Genomic DNA, 19,223 nt, shown 5'->3' with positions numbered 1-19,223 from the left:
AGCTAATCAAGCTAAGAAGGTTAATAAGAAAAACATAAAAGCATAAGACATAGAGCACAAGTATCACAAAGGATATAAAGAAGCTAGAACGCTGAAAGAAAATGATATGAATTAAATATCATAAGCCAATCACAGGGAAGACGATAGAAACTGTAACATGTAGATTATTGGTAGGAAATCTTGTTCTTCATGATCATGTTAATGTTTGGTTAATATGTTACATCTCTCAGCTCTAAGCATGTCACAGTAGTTGGATGCATACAAAAGTAATATGTCATATAATAAGGATCTCGCACCAACCAATCACAATTGTCTAGGTTATAACATTATCCCTTTTCAACTATCTATTCAAGTTATATTCATTATTGTTGTGTAGCTTCTACCAAACAACTGCACAAATTATTTGGTTGCATTCCTAGCTAGCTACAAATATACAACTATAATGCATCTTGTTGAGCATCCTTTGCCCAAGTTACAGGAAACACTACCTTGTCTGGCCTTTCTTGTCCAGAAAGCTTTCCTGTATGGGTATGCCCCTGGAAACTCCCTCAAAATGCCAGGAAATGGCTGCCTAGTGATTCTGGAAATGCTCAGGATATGTTTCCCAGGTTCCTTTATTTGCTTATGAGTTGTCAAGAGTTGCACAGTCCATGCAGAGGCTTTAAGAACGATAAATATGACCAGTCAGCTCTAAAAATTGATTCATTGGACTTCAAAATTTATAAAATCAGATTTGACGTCGACTAGGGTGTCCAAAGCACATGAGAACTCATTTGTAACTATTTTACTTAAGTTTTTTCAAACTATGAAGTGGCTCTCTACTGATGGCTATAATCATCCTATTTTTAGATATCCCACATTTCCCTGTTTCCTGAGAGTTTAAAAGGAGCAAATACATATTTGTTTATAGAAGGGTCTAAAGCCTTGTCATGTAGTAGACAGTATGTTAAATTATGGTATGTTCGATGCTTAGAGCAGTTTACATATTTTTCTTTTTATTAGCCACAGATTAGCAATCACATATACATTAAGTAAAGTGAAGATAGAACATTAAATGATCAACAGAAAACAAGCCAAGACAAGAGACACAAGATGTGGCGGCTAGCCAGGGACAAACCCCAATGCGGGGAAAGCTTTTGATGAAATCTTCTTTTATCTTCAATAGTTCAGCAGAGAGAAATAGTACAAAGTCTGAATTCTGTAATTTTATATCAGCAGTAGCAAACCCTAGATCAACAAAGTCAAATTTGGTCAAACTAGCTGAAATTGACCTCTAAAATGCTTGGTCAATTTCCAGTCAACATGTCCTTGAACAGCCTGAAGAAACAGCCTTTGAACAGCCCCAAAAGTTCAGTCAATTTGCAGATTTCTGAAGTCAACTTGCAGCCCTAAACTAGGGCAGTCAACACCGGACAAACCAGAGGTCAGATCACCTCGATTTTTGTGCCAAAAATTGCGACCTGCCTAGGAGAGGCAACCACACCCAATCCCCACTTCTGGAAGGTCAACGCTTGGTCAATGCTGGTCAAAGAGATGACTTGCTGCCCTAGCATCCTTCTTTCTGCGTCTTCCTTGCCCTAGGACGTCTTTCTTTCAGCGACACGTGTGAGAGAGAGAGAGAGTCTCCTTTTATGTGTAGGAGAGAGAGAGAGAAGATCGAATTGAATTTTCCAAATGAAGAAAATGCTCCTTGTATTTATATGCAAACGTTGAGGTTGAATAGACATGACTGTTGGGCCTCTGAGCCTACATAAGTTTGCTGGCTGACCTTGACAATTTGTCCATAATTAAAATAAATTCATATCTCCATAAATACTTATCGGAATCAGATGATCTTTAGATCAATCCTACACCTCTCGATGAGAGGAATCTAGGAAAAATACCAGAAGCCATAAATAAGGTGATCCACATGGAGTTTGGCCCTAGTTGCTAATTTTAACACGGTACATGTTGATTGTTGGCATGAAATGATAAGATTTATCATTATAATGTTAATACCTTCTTACCATGCCCATAATATTAAAAACCAGTTGATTTGAATTGGAAACTGGTCAAACTGGCCAGTCAGATAGGCCCAGGTAACAAACTTGTAGAAAAACCTGGTTCGAGGGCTGGTTCCAACCCTAGTCGGCGTGGTTAGATCTCACATTTGTGGGGGAGTCCAGGACTACTGATGGCAGTTTTTCAAGTGGTTTTGGAGGAAACCTGGGGTTGTTTTCCTTCCAAAACACCCCCCTTTGGCTATAAAACCAACCCTTCCTCTCCTAAACCCTAAACCTAAACAAAAAACCTAACTCAACCCTAGAAATGCTAGCAATCAATATTAATGTTAAATTCTTAAAGTAAAAGTGATTTTTACTTAAATTTTTAACATTACCATGAATTCTCAGGATTATTGAGGGTGGTTCTGACCTTGTTGGATTTCATATGGCGAAACTAGAATTTTACATTTCACTCAAAATCCAGCGAACATAATAGTTTTCAGGATTTCACTATTTTGGGGATTGCAATGTTTCCAATTGATTTTGTCGTGTGTGAGGGTATGGGATTGGCATTTCATCAAGAGCATGAAGCCCTTTATGTGCATTGATGTTGGTGGTATGGATTGTTGAACTTCGTTGATGTTGGTGGAATTGATTGTTGAACTCCTCTACCATGGCCTTAACAAAAACATATCCTTCACTCAAAGCAAAATAATTGGTTAGGCATGCTAAGCTTTTTCCACCTTATTATATGGTTGAGGAGATGAATCCTTCACTCAAACCAAAACCATTGGTTAGGCATGCTAAGCTTTTTCCACCTGACTATATGGTTGAGGAGATGAATCCTTCACTCAAACCAAAACCATTGGTTAGGTTGAGCAATCCAAGTCTAAAGACTTTGATCTAGATGATGTTTATGTAGTTCTTGTTGATGATCCCATTTCTAGTAGTTGTGAATCAGTAACGAGTTTGATGAGTGATCATGTTGATCAGTGATTTATAGTAGGTCAGTGGACCAGTAACTTGTAGCATTGTTTTTGGATTCTAGAGGCCAGTTAGTGCCTCATTGATTATGTATTTTGTTGTTGATATGTATTGCACTCTGTGCCATTTTGATATATTCACACTTACACGGTATATGGATGAGCAAATTATGCATATTTTATCTCTAATGGTTTGGAATCATGGTTTGAAATCTTAATATATATATATATATATCAAAAATTAATTATTTTATGTATTATTTTCATATCTGGTTCATTGAATCCAGTTCGATTTGGTTTGATCGGGTTCTAGTTCGAATCCCGGTTAGATAGGTGGCCGGTTCAAAATGCAGATCCGATCTTTAAAACTATGACTATGCCATATCCGAGTTCTAAGCATGTCCTGTTAGTTGTATTCATACAAAAGTACAATATCATCTTGGGATCTCCCACCAACAAATTACAACTTCAAGTTTCTAATGTCATCCCTTTCCAACTATCTAACTTATATTCATTATTATTATTATGTAATTTTTACCAAACAATTGCACTAGTTGTTTGGTTGCTGTCTAAGCAGTTATAAACATAGAGCTGTAATGTTTCTGTTGAGTATCAGAGGGGCCCTAACCTATGTCATAGGAAATACTACCTAGGGTGGTGTTTCCTGCCCATAAACATTTCTGGTTTGGGTACACTCCTGTAAAAACTCTGAGAATGCCAGGAATTGGCCACTTGTTCTTTCCAGGATGCTGGAAATGCTTGGGAAATGTCTCCAAGGTTCTTTTTTGGTCATTTTTAAAAGTTGGAGGGAGTTGTAGGTCCCATGCAAAGACTGTAACAACCTCGTCGGCCTGAAAGATTAATTAGTTGGACCTTAAAATTTCTAAATTGGATTTGAAGTTAGCTAGGGTTTCTGGGGAACTTAACACATGATTGAACTCATTTGTAAACTACTCTACATGTTACGTTGTCTGATATATGAATTGTTCTACTCAGCCCTATGAATTTTCATGTTGTTCAAATTGTTAAATCTCTTAATATCAGCAGCCCAGATTTATTTTTTTGCAACGAATATTTATTCCCAGCAATTTATTTTATTAACCAGATAAATTTTGAATTGTTGAAAAATAGAATCACTGGTATTTTAACTTTTAGAAATTTATATGCAGCAGAAAGAAAATCAGAGAGAGTTCAATTACACATTACAACAAATAAACACTCTCAACAATTCTCCATTAATTTATCCAAGGAAAATCAGGGTTTCGAACCACAGAGAAATCACAAAGAAATATGCATTGACTAGATACTATAACTCAGCCCCACTAGATGAATTCGGCTCTAGGAATTTTGGCCACTGGAAATTAGCCTCTGAAGAAATTCAGCCTGGAGAATTTTGGTCCACCTCTTCACTAGCAACTTGGCCCTGCGTCTTTCCCTCGAACAACCTCTGCGCCTTAGGAAATTTGGCCCTGGAAAATTGGCCTCTCTAACAAATCGACCTCCTCCTTGCTGCACCAATTTAGCCCTGCAATCTCCAGGAATCCGGCCTCTTGGAAACGCTTTCGAATCAACCTGCACTCTTCCTCTTCTGCGCTACAATCTAGCTAAGTCTCTCACTCTAGAGAAAATCGCTTTCTCTCATTGTGTTGTTGTGTCTTCACCTTGTCCATATGCTTTCATTTATAATCTTCATCAAGCCCAAATCCCTAACTCTAATCTCCCTTCTAGAATATCTATGAGATCAATGGTTGAAATTGTTTCTAAGTCACTTAAATAATTTCGTTATTTATCCTTAGATTAGAAATCAACTTAATAATCCACAATAATTAATTGATTTTAATTATTGTACTTTTCCTAAGTTAGACTTAGGAAAGAAGACATAAATCACTTACTCCACCAAGCAAGCACCTAAAGAGGCAATTAATCATCTTTTACATGCTAAGACACCAAGCCTATGCAAAAGACCTTCCAAAGCTACCACAAGCTTCAACATAAATGATGAAATAAATAAATATTAATGGCTATGATTTTCTGTATTTTTTTTAAATATGCATTTTTCTATTTTTCAGTATCCCTTGTTTCTCTTTTTCCTGAAATTTTGAAAGGAAGAGATACATACTTGTATGTTGTAGGGTCTAGACTCTAAACCCTGATCATGTAGTAGAAAGTAGATACACGCAGATTGTTTGCGGGATTTTTTTTTCTTCGTTATCATGTGGGAGTGTCTTGTTACCATGTCTTCTAGTTCTAAGCATGTCCTAGTAGTTGGATGCATACAAAAGTAAAATATAATATCAAGATCTCACAACAACCAATTGCAATGGTCGAGATTCTAATTTCTACTGTTATCCTTTCCAGTCATCTATCTAAGTTCTATTTGTTATTATTGTCTTGCTTCAATTTAAAAACTGCACAAGTTATTCGGTTGCATTCTTAACTAGTTACAGACATTCAGTTGTAATGCTTCTTGTTGAGCATCCTTTGGGATTGTTATCGATCAAATTAGCAAGATTGCCAAGGTGCTTGCAACCTGCTAAGATTGGCACACACAAGATGGGTCCATTATCACCTCGGCTCAAGTCCTTACTCTTTAAGTTCAACTCTCTTAAAAGGCTATGGGAGGATACCTTTAAGATAACTTCACCCAACCAAAGAATGATTAGTGCCTTATATGAGGTCTTGGGTGAAAAGAGGAGTTGATTGTTTGCTCCTACACTGATTTAAAATATAAATTATGCAGAAAAAATTATAAATCATCAAGATAAGTCACTCAACACTGAAGATAAATAACATAAAAAATAGTCAAAATGAGTTTAGATTTAATGTACTAACCAATTAATATAAGGTGCTCTTAGTTTAGACCTTTGTTAGAGAGGTTATTGTGTTAAATTGCTTGTTGTCCTGCAATTGCAGATTTGAAAATATGTAAAAAAACACAGAAAACAATAGCAACAATCCCTTAAAAATGCCACCCAATAATGCCTAAGCACTCTAGATTGAAGATCTAGGGGTGGGGAAGTTAGGAGATGAATTTAGATGATATTAAATCTCTCCGAAGCCTCAAATCTGCAATAGAAAAGAATTTCCAGTAAGTTGGAAATTTAGTTGTAGAGTTCTTGGGGTCAAACCCCAGTGGGTGAAAACCAAGAAATAATTTCTGACGAAGAAATAAGAGTTTTAATGGCTGGAATTAATTGATTTTAGCCTAAACTAAAACATATTAACTAGGAAAATCAATGTGGGAACTAACTACATGGTTCTTATGATAAAACTTACTTTAAAGGAGCCTTGTAATTTAAATTTTCTACAAAAACTGAATATGATGTTGCTGTAATTCACTGTAAGTCTGCAAGATGTAACTCAATATATCCATGAAGATAACGTGTACGAAAACTCAGATCAAAGTATATTGATCACTTGGTTTGGATATAATTTTATTGTTTAAAATTCCAAGGGTTACTAGCTAAATTATGATAAAATTTTAAAAGCAAGCTAGTGAAATAAGCTAACTAAAATAGGAAATCAAAGGTTTTGGATTCTAAAATAAAGTTTGGTTGTTGATCAATGGCTTACCTTGGCCACAACTTGTACCGTTTAGATTGCCGGTTTGTGAGTCATTGTGAATCGCAATCATATTTAAGTTGACCATGCACTTTGGACACTAAGGTGGGCTTGGACTTGAGAAGAGTGTATTGCCCCACTTGTGTCGAAAACTCTCCATAATGTTCGAGATCCAACCAGGACTGGTCTCCAACAGACATCTCTAATCTTGGTGTTGACTGTTTGGTGGAAACAAGGTTACTTGGGAGCGGGAGCAAAAACGGGAAGCGGGAGCTGGAGCGACATTTTCAAAAGCTCCCGGTTTGGGAGCAAATATTTATATAATATATATTTTTTATATTTTGATGCATATATGTCAACAAAAGCATGTAGAATGATGAATTAGATATAAAAGCATAAAAACATAGATTAAACCATATAACATCAATCATCTAGAAGTTATAATCTTCACCAACCACGTCCACAAGTTAGTAACATACAACATATTGAGTCTCATGATTCATCAATCTTAAAGTTTCAATCTTTCAAAATTCAATATATAACATTTATTATCATTGATCACCAAAGTTGTATTTGTAAGCTAAGTTAACCATTACAACAAAGAATATCTATCATGAAATGAAATGTTATAAAATGAAATGAAATGAAACAACTTTCAACTTTCACGAAGCATTATATTCATAATTCATTACCAATGAGTTATAATTGCCAACTTCAAACTTAAATTTTCGTATATTGTTTACAAAAAATATCATAATAAATATGAAAGAGTCAACAGTGATAAAAACTACTAGAAAGTAGAAAAGACAAGTAAATCTATTATTTATTGCTAATGCTTGGGCGTCTTGCCGCCACGAGAAATGTTTAATTTTTTAGACTTGTTGGAAAATCAGGTTCTTTGTCATTAATATCACCCTCTAAGCATTAAAATCCAGAGGTATTTTTGTCATTACCTCTGGATCTGTATAGGGATCTTTGTCATTAATATCACCCTTTAAGCGTTAACATAAGATAGAAAAAACATAGCATGTCAAGTCAAGATTTTGTTTGAGTGATGGGTACATTTTTAGTAGGGTCATGATAGAGGAGTTTGACAACCAATGTCACTAACATCAAGTCTGCTAGATTTTGAATGAGATCTAAAATTCTATTTTCTCCATATGAAATTCAATGAGGTCAGAACCACTCTCAAACATCCTGAGTCATTTCATGGTAATGTTAAAAATTTAAGTAAAAGGAAAAAGATGAAAATGAAGATTAAGGAGAATGTCACTTTTACTTTAAGAATTTAACATTACCAATTTACCATGAATCACATATCAATACTAGGGCCATAGGCTTGATCATTAGGCTGCCCCACTCAAAAATTAATTGTTTCTTTGAAAAAAAATTACATTTGGAATGTTACTACAATTTTTTTTTTGCAAAAAATACTAGGGAGCGAAAATTTTCCTCCCGAGTTGCTCCCAATGGGAACGCGCTTCGGGAGCAGGTTTGAAGGGGGGGGGGAGCCACTCCCCCAAACCCTGGGTGGAAAGACCTTGACCTGGTTGAAGCTATCCCCTATAAGGATTGGTCCAATCCCTAGTTCCAAGTTGCTCCACCTACACCAAAAGCAATGAAGAAGACTAACACATTGTTCACTCTCTCCATGTGGCTAAGTAGCCCCTCAATTGATCATCCCTCCAAATTTGTATAATCCTTACTAGTTATGACTTATTTTATTAAAAGCCCCATTACAACACGTATCGAGAAAACATGAAATAGAAAGAACCAATTGGCGCAGTAGAGATAAAGTGTTCGCAAAAATGGAAGTTCTAAATTAGGGTATATTTGATCACACAATTCAACAACAACTTGAAAGATGTTAGCTTTTTATAATTTTCTTTGTAACAACTAGATAATGGCTAGTTTAACCTCTCTCAAAAACAATATTTTACTTTTCATTCACATGTCAGAGACTAAGTAAATTATGTCAAAATATTTTTTTAGTAAATGAATTTGTCCACTTAAGAAATTCAACTTGGCTCAAATGTCCCTTGGAAGTCCAATGTTTCAATTGCATTGACCTTGGAAAGGTAAAAGGTAGGAAATAATAGTTAAAATATGCTCAATGTTCCACATGGATGACCCAACGACTAGCTTGCTTGACTCAACTTGCTTGCTTGGAGTGATTTTGGCCCATGAAGAACTCGACTTGGTCCTTTGGATGAAGACTTGACTTTTTATGACTACTTTCTTTTCCACTTGAAATGCGATGGTTAGCTTGACCTTCAAACGACTAGATTTGGCCCCCAACATTCATCCTTGTTTGACTTTAATGGCTAGTTATAAGGTTGACTTGGTCCATTGCTTGGTTCTCAAATGCCCTTGAGAATTTGATGATTCTACCAATTGGGTTTTGTCCAACTATTCTTTTACATATCACATATCCCTTTGTAGAATTTATTTGAAATTTTGGAGTTGTTTGATGAACCAACTGAAACTAGGTTCGATTCACCAAGACCCATAATTTCTCTACTAAAAAAAATTGCAGTGGAATAAACAAAGAATTAAAAGCACAGTCACACAATATAGTAACACAATATCTTCTAGGGAACCCAACTAGGAAAACTCTCTGTTCGCTGTTGAATTTTATTGAGAAAAGTCTGAGCAATCAGATTTCTTTTACAAGGTAACACTGTTTCAATAGAAGAAAAAACTAGTTCCCTCCTCGAATCCTTAGCTGAAATCCCCTGCAAATAACCTTGAACCAACTCCTCTTTTCTTGCATTGTCTCAACCTTGTTGGAAATATCCTATTTTCTAGTGCTTAACAGGGCCCTATTCTTTAGGAATTAACTCCTAAATCTTAGCGTAATTCTACAAGGAATTTGTCTCTTTTGAACTGCGTATAGGCTTCTCCTTACACGCTCTCCTAGCAACAACTCTCACACACACAACTTGTGCATACAAAAATGAATTACAAAGGTGCCTTTGTCCTCCTTGTAAGCTTTTCGATCATGCTAAATCTGGCAAGTTAATTTTAGAGCTCGGACTTGTGATTGATTTGTTAACCGAGTCAAACTGACTCTTCTAACTCGTCCTTCCTCAATTAGAAACTGGAGCTCAAACTGTCTTCATATCTCAAACTATTTAATGATGCCATCTTTGCAGATCAACCATGACCACAAAACCCAACTGTAAAATGTTTAGAAATAATTCTGCTGCTGCAAAAAGGAAAACTCTTTCCTACAATCCCTCGTGATCTTAGATCTCTCTTTCGTAGTCTTCTAGATAGCGTTGATACTAGCTAGATTTATTTTTTCATGTCAATTTAATTTATCCCTAGTTTATTATTTATTTACCAAAATAATAATTGAATCACCAAAAAGTAAAATCACTGGTATCTTTGGATTTGCTCAAACCCACTCGCACTTCTTCGTTCTCTGTGCACTAGTCATTGAGCCACTTGCACTGCAAAGGAAATCGCTCTCTCTTGTGATGTCTTGCTCACACACTTGTGCACGTCGTTGTGTCTTCATCTTCATCACTAGCCACAATTTATAATCTTCATTGAGTCCAAATCCCTAACCCCAATCTCCCCTCTAGAAACATCTTGAATCTTCCTTCTAGAAACATCTTGAAGATCAACGGTTGAGATTATTTCTAAGTCACTTAAATAATTAAATTATTTATCCTTAGAAAATAACCCAATAGTCCACAATAATTAATTGACTTTAATTATTGTACTTTTCCTAAGTTAAACTTAGGAAATAAGACATAAATCACTAGAAGAGGCAAATAATGTCTTCCACATGCTAAGACACCAAGCAATTGTAGAAGACCTTCCGATGCTACTCACATCGACACATCACAACTTCCCCTTTAATGCCAAACACGAGCCATAGAGTGGAGATATGAATCCCTTGAATGCCATATCTACAACACCAACACGATCTCATACGTTGGTGAAGGTTCCCATTGGTAGAGGTATAGAGGAACGACCCAATGAAGCATGCTAATTGATTGAAGGTACAAAGTGTCAGCTTTTATCTAATCACGATGTTTCCAAGTGTAGTGTTGATGCTTGTTGCTCAGGTACATATTTCTGTGCAAGCCTAAGTGTCTAAGTGTGTTGAAGTCACCTAATTAACCCTAAACCTTATCATTTACTTTAATAATTGAAGTAATTGACTTTTATAAGATAAAGTGAGTTAATCTAATGTGATGCAAATGCTATTTGCATTAGATGAATCACAACCGTTGATCTTAAGTGATGTTGAGATCTAATCTCAACCATCAATGACTTTGGAGAGTAGGGTTGTGGATTAAGTCAATAACTCAAACTTATGAAAGGAAGGCTAGGCTAAGGGAGAACACACAAGACATCTATTGAGCACAAGACATTGAGCGAAGGACATCTTAGTGATTGGGTGGAGAAAGAATTTCATTCAAGTGTGCATGGTTCGATGAAGGTGCAAGGGGCAGCAAGGGTAATCCAGATCAGCCAAGCTGGTCAAAGCACATATCTAGGGCTTGATCAACTGGATTAGTTCCAAGTTATTGTTGTATATATTTTCCTTAGTGGGCCATTATCTCAAGAAGGGAAGAAATCCTCATGTGCATGTGATTGTGATTTAATTTGCTTCTGTTGATTATTTTGTTTATGTTAAAACTTAAGACTCTAGTCATGTTTTTTATTTAGTGGATTTGATTAGCTAGGAAGTAATTAACTAGGTGCGAGTGTTAGAAAATTAACATTTAACACATCCAAAAAGGATCACCATCATAATATAGAAGGAAGAGATCCACAAAGATATGTTGATACTCATCCATTGAAGAATTTGCAATTAGTATGAACAATCCTAGTGAACCATAAATAGTAACTATATCAAATATAACATTTGCATTGGAAGGACAATGTAGACACTATACCTGAACATGGACCCATATACATGATCTAAAATACTTGATGTGGAAAATTGATGAAGTCAAATCTTGATATTTTTTTAGCTCAATAGATCAAACCCATATGCAGTGCGTGTGTGCAACTGGATGTGCACAATAAATTTTGTTAACAATACCATCTAAAAGATGCTTGTATCAAGTTGTTACTCTCGCGAGCTCTTCAATCCTTTTAGGACAAGTCAAGCAAGACTTGAAGACACACAACTCTTCATATGACAACAATTGTATGTAGAGTTCTTTTATTTCATATCTGCCAAGTATAAGTAGCCTTGTTGAATGGGGCAAAGAGCCATTCAAAGGTCATTAGGTTTGGCAAAGGAGAAGGCTCCATAAAGTCTTCAAGAAATCCCTTGTATATGCTAAAGAAGGAAATAGTACCAACGCTTCCAAGAAATCTACAGTATCCTTAACCATAGCCGATCATCCTGAAGGTAAACTCTGTGTACTAGTTCCTTGTGGGCAGTAGAAAGAGAGTAAGTGTCCCTCCCAGGTGTGAGGCGATTGTTTCCATATTTATGGCCAATATTGTTTATGGCAACATAAACCTTGGCAAAAAGCACTGTTGTATTGAAATATTAATGAAAAAGGATGATCTAAGATAACCCTAGTTCCACACCATAAAATATGGTTTCACTAGCCAGTAGTTTTTGGATCATATAGTTGAAGTGGAAGAAACTTCCAGTTCAAATAGTGTCAAAGAAAAGTGCAAGGCTCAAGGTATCAAACACTTAAAATAGTCTGAATGAGTACCCAAAAATAGAAAATCGTTTGTTCCTTTGTCAATACAATTATTTGTATTTCTTTCTCCGCCTTTTTGTCTATTTGTGTTTGTATGTTGGGATTCTTTTTTTTTCTTTGTTTCTTATAACCCTCGTCTTTAGTGTGACCATTTTTACTGCAATAATTGTAATGGTTATGTGCATTTTTTCCTAGGGAAAAATCGCAATTTTCATTAAGATGTTGAAAATTACATGTTGTAGATGCTTCAGGAAGCATATGCAAAAGAGGGTGGCTATTGCCACTGAAAAACTGTCAAAAATATATCCCAGGATGGGAGACAAAATTACATGTCGGAAAAAATATATACATGGATAGTCTGATAAAAATATAAACACTGTCAGGACTTAGAATCATAAAAAATTAGGGCTTGGCTGCCCCAACATGCTGCTGATCATCATATGGTCTGTGAAAATACTGGTAGTATTCGTGCCCTCTCTGCTCCTGGATCATCCAATGCCCCCGAGGCTGGAGCGCAACCTCCTTGGATAGTTTGTCAGAAATCTGGTTGCGCTCCCTGTAGATGTGATGACAAGTGATAGTGTCAAAATGTGATTTCAGTAGCAAAGTCTCATCCAATATATTTCGGAGTGTGCACGTGACAGACAGATTGTTGATTAAACCAATTTATGATGAGTTTGGAATCGCCAAAAATCTGAATGTGTCTACATCCCTTCTCAAGTGCAAAGTATAACAAATGTCGGAGGGTAATAAGCTCAACATAATTGTTTGTTCCTTCTCCCAGACCCATCTGTATTTTGAAAAAATGATTGTTAGTGAGATGAAGGAGCACTCCCCCTCCACAACCATTCTGTTGAGTTGATCCATCAAAATATGCCCATGGTAAGTTTCTATCAATAGTTTCTGCAATAATAGTGTGAGGTGGATGTGGGCGATCATCCTCCGGAATACTGTTATAAATTGAGATAAGATGAGTTGAAGCTTGTATCCATTGAGGAGCGATGCCCTTGAATATGAGCTTGTTTCTGTGCAACCATATGCACCAACAAATCAGGAGGGGGAGGTTCTTGATTTTGATGGGAAGCGTGACAGACCACCATGATTGCCAAGCCTCCAAGATATTTGTACCTTGCCATCTGTTGGATAAGTGTAATGATGAAAGAACATGATTCCAGAAAGATGTGGTGATAGTGCAATGAAGAAATAGATGTTCAATTGATTTTGCAACCTGTTGACAGAGGATGCACCAGGTTGGTCCTTGGAATGAGTGCCTCTGTAAGTTATCCCCAGTGGGAGCTTTATTACGAAGGATACACCACATGAATAACTTTTCTCTAGGAGGTGCCTTCAACTTCCAGAGTGCGCGCCACCACCAGTCAATAACAGGGGGCTTATGATCAGAGAAAATTATGGGATAACCTTCCTTTGGAGAATAGGAACCATGTTGTGCATGTACCCAAATGAGCTCATCCTCACCATCTGTGATCCGAACATGTGATTCAGAGAGAGCGTTAGTGTAGGAGTGCCATTCATTACGCCAGTTATCTGGAATTCCTAATTGATCAACAGATTTCCAGGCTTGAGAGAAAATAGTGGAGTTGTCTGGATCAACAATGTGGGCAAGGCGAGAGATACCTGAGTTCGAGAGAAAATGTATGAGCTTTGGGGAAGATGAAATGCGTTCCCACATCCAGACCAAGGATCCATACCAATGCGGACCAAGTTGCTAGTTCCAATCCTCCAGGCCAGTCCATCACGAATGTAAGATATAGAGTTCAAAACAACTCGCCAGATAGTTGATATGTTAGATCTGTTCCATGAAGGCGCCTGATCCAATCAAGGAGGTGGAGTGGACTGATATATTTCTGTATGACTACCTCGGTCCATAAATTCTTTGTAGTGAGAACTTGCCATCCCATCTTGGCAGCTAGTGCTTTTGCAAAGGCATCAAGGTTTTTCATGCCCCATCCTCCCCATTCTTAGGAAGGGCGATGTGATCCCATCTGACCCAAGCATAAGTATGTCCTTCTTGTTTCCCCTTCCATAAGAATCTACAACACAATTGTTGAATTCTAGACAAAATGCCCCTTGGAATCCAAGCCAAGGACATCCAGTACATCGGTGTTGCTTCCAGAACAGATTTAATAAGAGTGAGGCACCCTGCCCTAGATAGCCATCTATGGTGCCAGATATTCAGTCTCCTTTCAATCTTAGCCACTAGCCATATCCAATCAACTATTTTGTAGTGAATGGGCTTGAGTCAAAATCCAAGGTATTTGAGACCATCTTCAAAGGGGAGAATTGGGAAGGGAAATCTCTGATGAGCAAAGTGTGATTCATATTGGGAGCATCCAACAACAGTCAGAGTCGATTTTTGTTGATTGCACTCCATGCCAGTAGCAAGGCAGAAGGACTTGAGGACAGAAAAGAATACAGATGAGTCGCCAATCGATCCATTAAGGAAAATTAGGACATCATCAACAAAAAGCAGGTGAGATATGGTGCATCTATTGGTAATTTTAATACCTTGTAGTCTGCCCAGTCTTCTTTCCTCAGAGATGAGCCAACTCAAACCTTCCATGACCAACAAAAAAAGAAGGGGAGAGAGTGGACAACCTTGTCTAAGACCTCGCTCAGCATGAAAAAATGGAGAGGCAAAACCATTGATAAGAACACTATAAGAGACATTGGAAATGCAGCACATGATCCAGTTAATGAAGGCTATAGGGAAACCCAGATGAGTCAAGAGCATTCTCAAATATAGCCAGCTGGTACGATCAAAAGCCTTTGCTAAGTCAATCTTAAGGATCATACCTTTTAGCCTCTTGATCTTGATAGAATGAAGAACCTCTTGTGTAGTGCCAACAACTTCATGGATCTGACGATGATTAAGGAAGGCAAATTGTTCCGAAGAGATGTGGTCAAATAAAATAGGCTTTAGGCAGTTTGCAATGATTTTGGCAATGATCTTGTATATGCAATTGCAGAGAGAAATAGGCCTAAAGTCATTGAAGGTCTGAGGGGAGTCAGATTTGGGAATAAGGGCGATGAAGGTCGAGTTAAAAGCATCATACATACGGCCACTGACCCGACATTCTTCAATGACCTGAAGCAGATCATTTCCTAGCACTTCAAAGAAGGCTAGATAAAATTCAACCGACCAACCATCTGGCCCAGGGCTCTTATCTTTCTTGAACCATTTAAGAGTACCTTCCAATTCTCCCATAGATACTGGCTTGTTGAGATTCATTGCAACTACTTTGATAATCTCAGCGAGAGTAGCTTCCTGAGGTGCCTTAAAGAGCTGACTGAAATGTGATGTACTGAGGTTGGCCAATTGGTTGAAGGATTGTACCCGATGACCAGTATCATTCTCCAAGTGCCAAATCATATTGATGGCACGACGACCATTTGCAAATTGATGGTAAAACTTAGTGTTTTCATCCCCATATTGTAACCATATGGCTCAACTCCTTAGTCTCCAGGTTTCTTCTCTGTCCTTAAGAATTTTGGTCCTCTCTGCTTCAAGGTTTGTGAGGTGTTCTTTAGCTTCAACAGAATCAAATCCCCTTCCATCCACTTCTTCCAAATTAGCTAGCTCTTGTTCAATATTGTTGAGAATGAGATCGTCCCTCACCCTTTTTACTCTGGCCCATTCAATTGTTTTGCGCTTAAGACAAAGAAGCTTTTTAGCAAAACATTCAGTGTGAGACTGACCGAGAGTAGGGGGAAGAGATTTCCAATAATCAGAGACCATTTTGGTGTATTCCTCATCCTTGAGCCAGGTCGAATTAAACTTAAAAGGGGCTTTTGGCTTTTGAGCTACGCCTGCAATCTCAAGGTAGATAGGAGAGTGGTTTGATAATCCTCTCGATCCCACCCATTGCCTGTACAGGGAGAGACTTCCAAGAAGAGCTTCTTTTATGAGGAAACGATCTAGTCTTCTGGCAAGCATAGTGTCTCCAATTCTTTTGTTCGCCAAGTAGGGTGTGGCCTGTTGATTTGGGGTGACATCGGATGTGCTCTAGGCCTCAAATTTTGCATGGAGGCTTGGGCACATGTTCCTAAGAACCTAGAAAGCGTTTTAGGAAATTCCACCTAGAAACAATTTTATTAAAATTATTAATTATTTTTAATGGGACCCTAAGTCTAAACTTAGGATATTAAAAATATTAATGGGTATTAATCTAATTGTGGGTGTAACTTCTAGAAGAAGAAGAGGATCAAGTTAAAATGATCTTAGCCATTGATCAACTTTTAATCTGGGCCATTGAATGTCAATGAGAAGATTATTTAAGGAAGTTTGAGGGTCATTGGAAAACACACACTGAGAGATCAAGAGACCGTGTGAGGACTACGCAGAGGCAATGTAGGGCCTGCCAAAGGCACTTCATCTAGTATTCAGATTTGTTGGGATTTTCTCAGTGATTGTGTGAGGTAATCTCACAAATCTTTCTGCTAGTATTTCTTTCTCCGTAATTGAATAACCCGAGAGGTATTCAGAGATGTATTCAAAATTTGCTATTGCTTAATAATAATAAACCCTTAGAACTGCTACACCGGTTTTCCCACATTGGGTTTTTTCGGGGATATTTGTCCAAAAATAACGGTTCAATTGTGTTGTATTTTCTTTCTTGCTCAGTCTCTTGTTTCTGCATAATATTTAATTAAGTATTACGATATTTTCCATAGGAAACTGCAAGTAATTTGTTTAAAGGAATTTAACAAATAGGGGTAATATCATCAGTTGCTGAAATAAGGATTCTGGTTCTGGAATTTTCACATGGCCGAGCCATAGGGATATCAATGAGGTGGTGATCTTCCAATAGGAGGCTAATGGAATCAAAAAGTGGATCAACCTGTGCATTATGTCCCCAAGATTCCGCATGTCCAATGGAGAAATTGAGATCTCCCCCCAAGATGATGTTGTCCGCTTGCATATAAGAAGAATTGAGAAGTTTTTCCCAATATGCAACCTGGTTAATACAGGGACCATAAACGTTAAAATGGTTATGTGCATTGTTTTGACTTGAATTGAAATTGGCATGAGTTGTATCTTAGAAGGGAGATTATTACTTATTCCTTGTTGTTGTGATGTTCACCACTTTGGCCTCTACTTCTACAATGCACTCAGCTACAATGCCTTTATCTAAATTAATATGCTCCATCTACTAGATGGATATCACCTACAATTGTTGATTTTCATGATCTTCTAAACTGATAATTACTTTCCAATAATTTCTTTAACCAAGTTCACTTATGTCACATACATCATTAAGAAATTATACATAGAAAATCTCAACAATAATGCAATAATGGTAGTAGGATCATAAAGAGACAGTGAAGCACGCGAAGAGACACAAAATTTTCACTTGGGAAACCTAAACTCGAGAGAAAACCCAATAATATCTTCTAGGAGAAATTCTTCAGTTAAGCAAATTTACATTCTCATATCCATAAGTCAAATTAGGTCAAACAAACCACGAGATTCCAAAAGTCAAACCTCAATCAACAACTTGGTCAGACTTCCCATAACATACTCGGTCAGATTAACCTCAGGAAACTCGATCAACAAACTATGAAATTCGGTCAATTGGCCTCATGATTTCGATCAATTGTGCCTCTAAAATTCGTTCAATTGGCCTCAAAATTTTGGTCCACTGTACCTCTGAAATTCGGTCAACCATGCTTTAGAAAATTTGGTCAATGCAAGTAAAAAATAGACTTGATCAAATTGCCTCAAAAGCTCCTCCTTAACTGGCATGTGTGAATAGAAAATCAAAAGATATATGGTGGTGGTCCGAATTGGTCTCCAAATGATGAGGTCAAGTGCCTTTATATAATGATTGAGGGTGTCCAAATTGGTGTGTCTTTATGGCTGATCCAACCTAATCTTTTTGGGCTGACTTGAGCATTTTGGAGGCAAATTAAATTCAAATTTAAATTATAAATTTATTCCTTTTAACTCCTTTTGAGGGCCAACTTGCACACTGATTGTATAGCCACCTGGGTAGGGAGGCATTCAAATTTGACTTTCTCAGATGTCTTCTTTGCTGAGCAATTTCTCCATCCAAAGAAAAGATTGAATGAGCTTGCTATGTTAATGTATCCATCCACTTCATGTGGAAAGCATGCCACCTCAACATCATGCAAAGGGATCTAGTTTCCTACTAGTCAACTCTCCTTTGTAGATGGATCTAGTCACCCACTGGCCTTTTGATCTTCTGGTGTCAACCAGACTACTCCCGGGTCATCAGTTATACAAGTTGTCACTTGGAACATAGTCAACACCTGACCTATTGTGAAACCCTGGGCAATCACCATTCTTGCATCTCAATTGAAGTACACTTTCCTGATGCTAAAGGCACTCACTCTACCCACTAGTCAAGTACCTGTTGGCTATATGGTCAAAACCTTCTGACCGGGGGAGCACTCTGGGCCTTTATGCTCTCTGGACCATTTCAACACTCACTCCAACCACTAGCCAATCACCTCTTGGCAATATGGAGCACTATGGGCCTTGATGATCTCGGGACCATTCTCCCTAACCACATTACATGACAACTTGGTTAGTACCTTTGACCTAGGAAGAATGTCTGTCCTTGATGTTACAACATCAACACTCCCTCTAACTGAGGGAAGCATTATCAACTACTCTAAGCTTGTCCTTGAAGTATACAAACTTCACCTTGGGACAAAGGCTTTGTGAGAATATCAACATCCTGCTCATCTGTAGAAATGCATTGGAGCCTTACTACTCCCTTCTGTACCATATCTCAGATATAGTGCTACTAGATCTCCATTTTCTTTGACCTATCATTAGGGTTGTCTTCAACAACTGATCAAGCAATCCTGTGAGTAGCTTTCGAAGCCACATTGCTTTACAACTCGCCAAACTAGTTGCAATATACTTGGCCTTTGTAATGTTGAGTGTGACAAATATCTGCTTCCTGGTCATCTTGAAATAACATCTTGATGTGTTCTTCCTGTCTTTTGCACTCTCTGCCTGA

The 19,223-nt window shown here is 37.5% G+C and overlaps 1 protein-coding gene across 2 annotated transcripts in view; it reads left to right on the top strand.

Moving 5' to 3' along the window:
- Positions 1-19,223, top strand: part of LOC149239688 (uncharacterized) — a 74,111-nt gene that overhangs the window by 36,966 nt on the left and 17,922 nt on the right. The window lies entirely within an intron of this gene.

The sequence above is a fragment of the Pinus tabuliformis genome, chromosome 8 (genome assembly GCF_031772625.1).
Source record: "Pinus tabuliformis cultivar Carrire ecotype Pingquan chromosome 8, CPIR1, whole genome shotgun sequence".
Taxonomy (NCBI): domain Eukaryota; kingdom Viridiplantae; phylum Streptophyta; class Pinopsida; order Pinales; family Pinaceae; genus Pinus; species Pinus tabuliformis.
The sequence above is the reverse complement of the archived record's forward strand: the minus strand, read 5'-3'. Positions and strand labels throughout refer to the sequence as shown.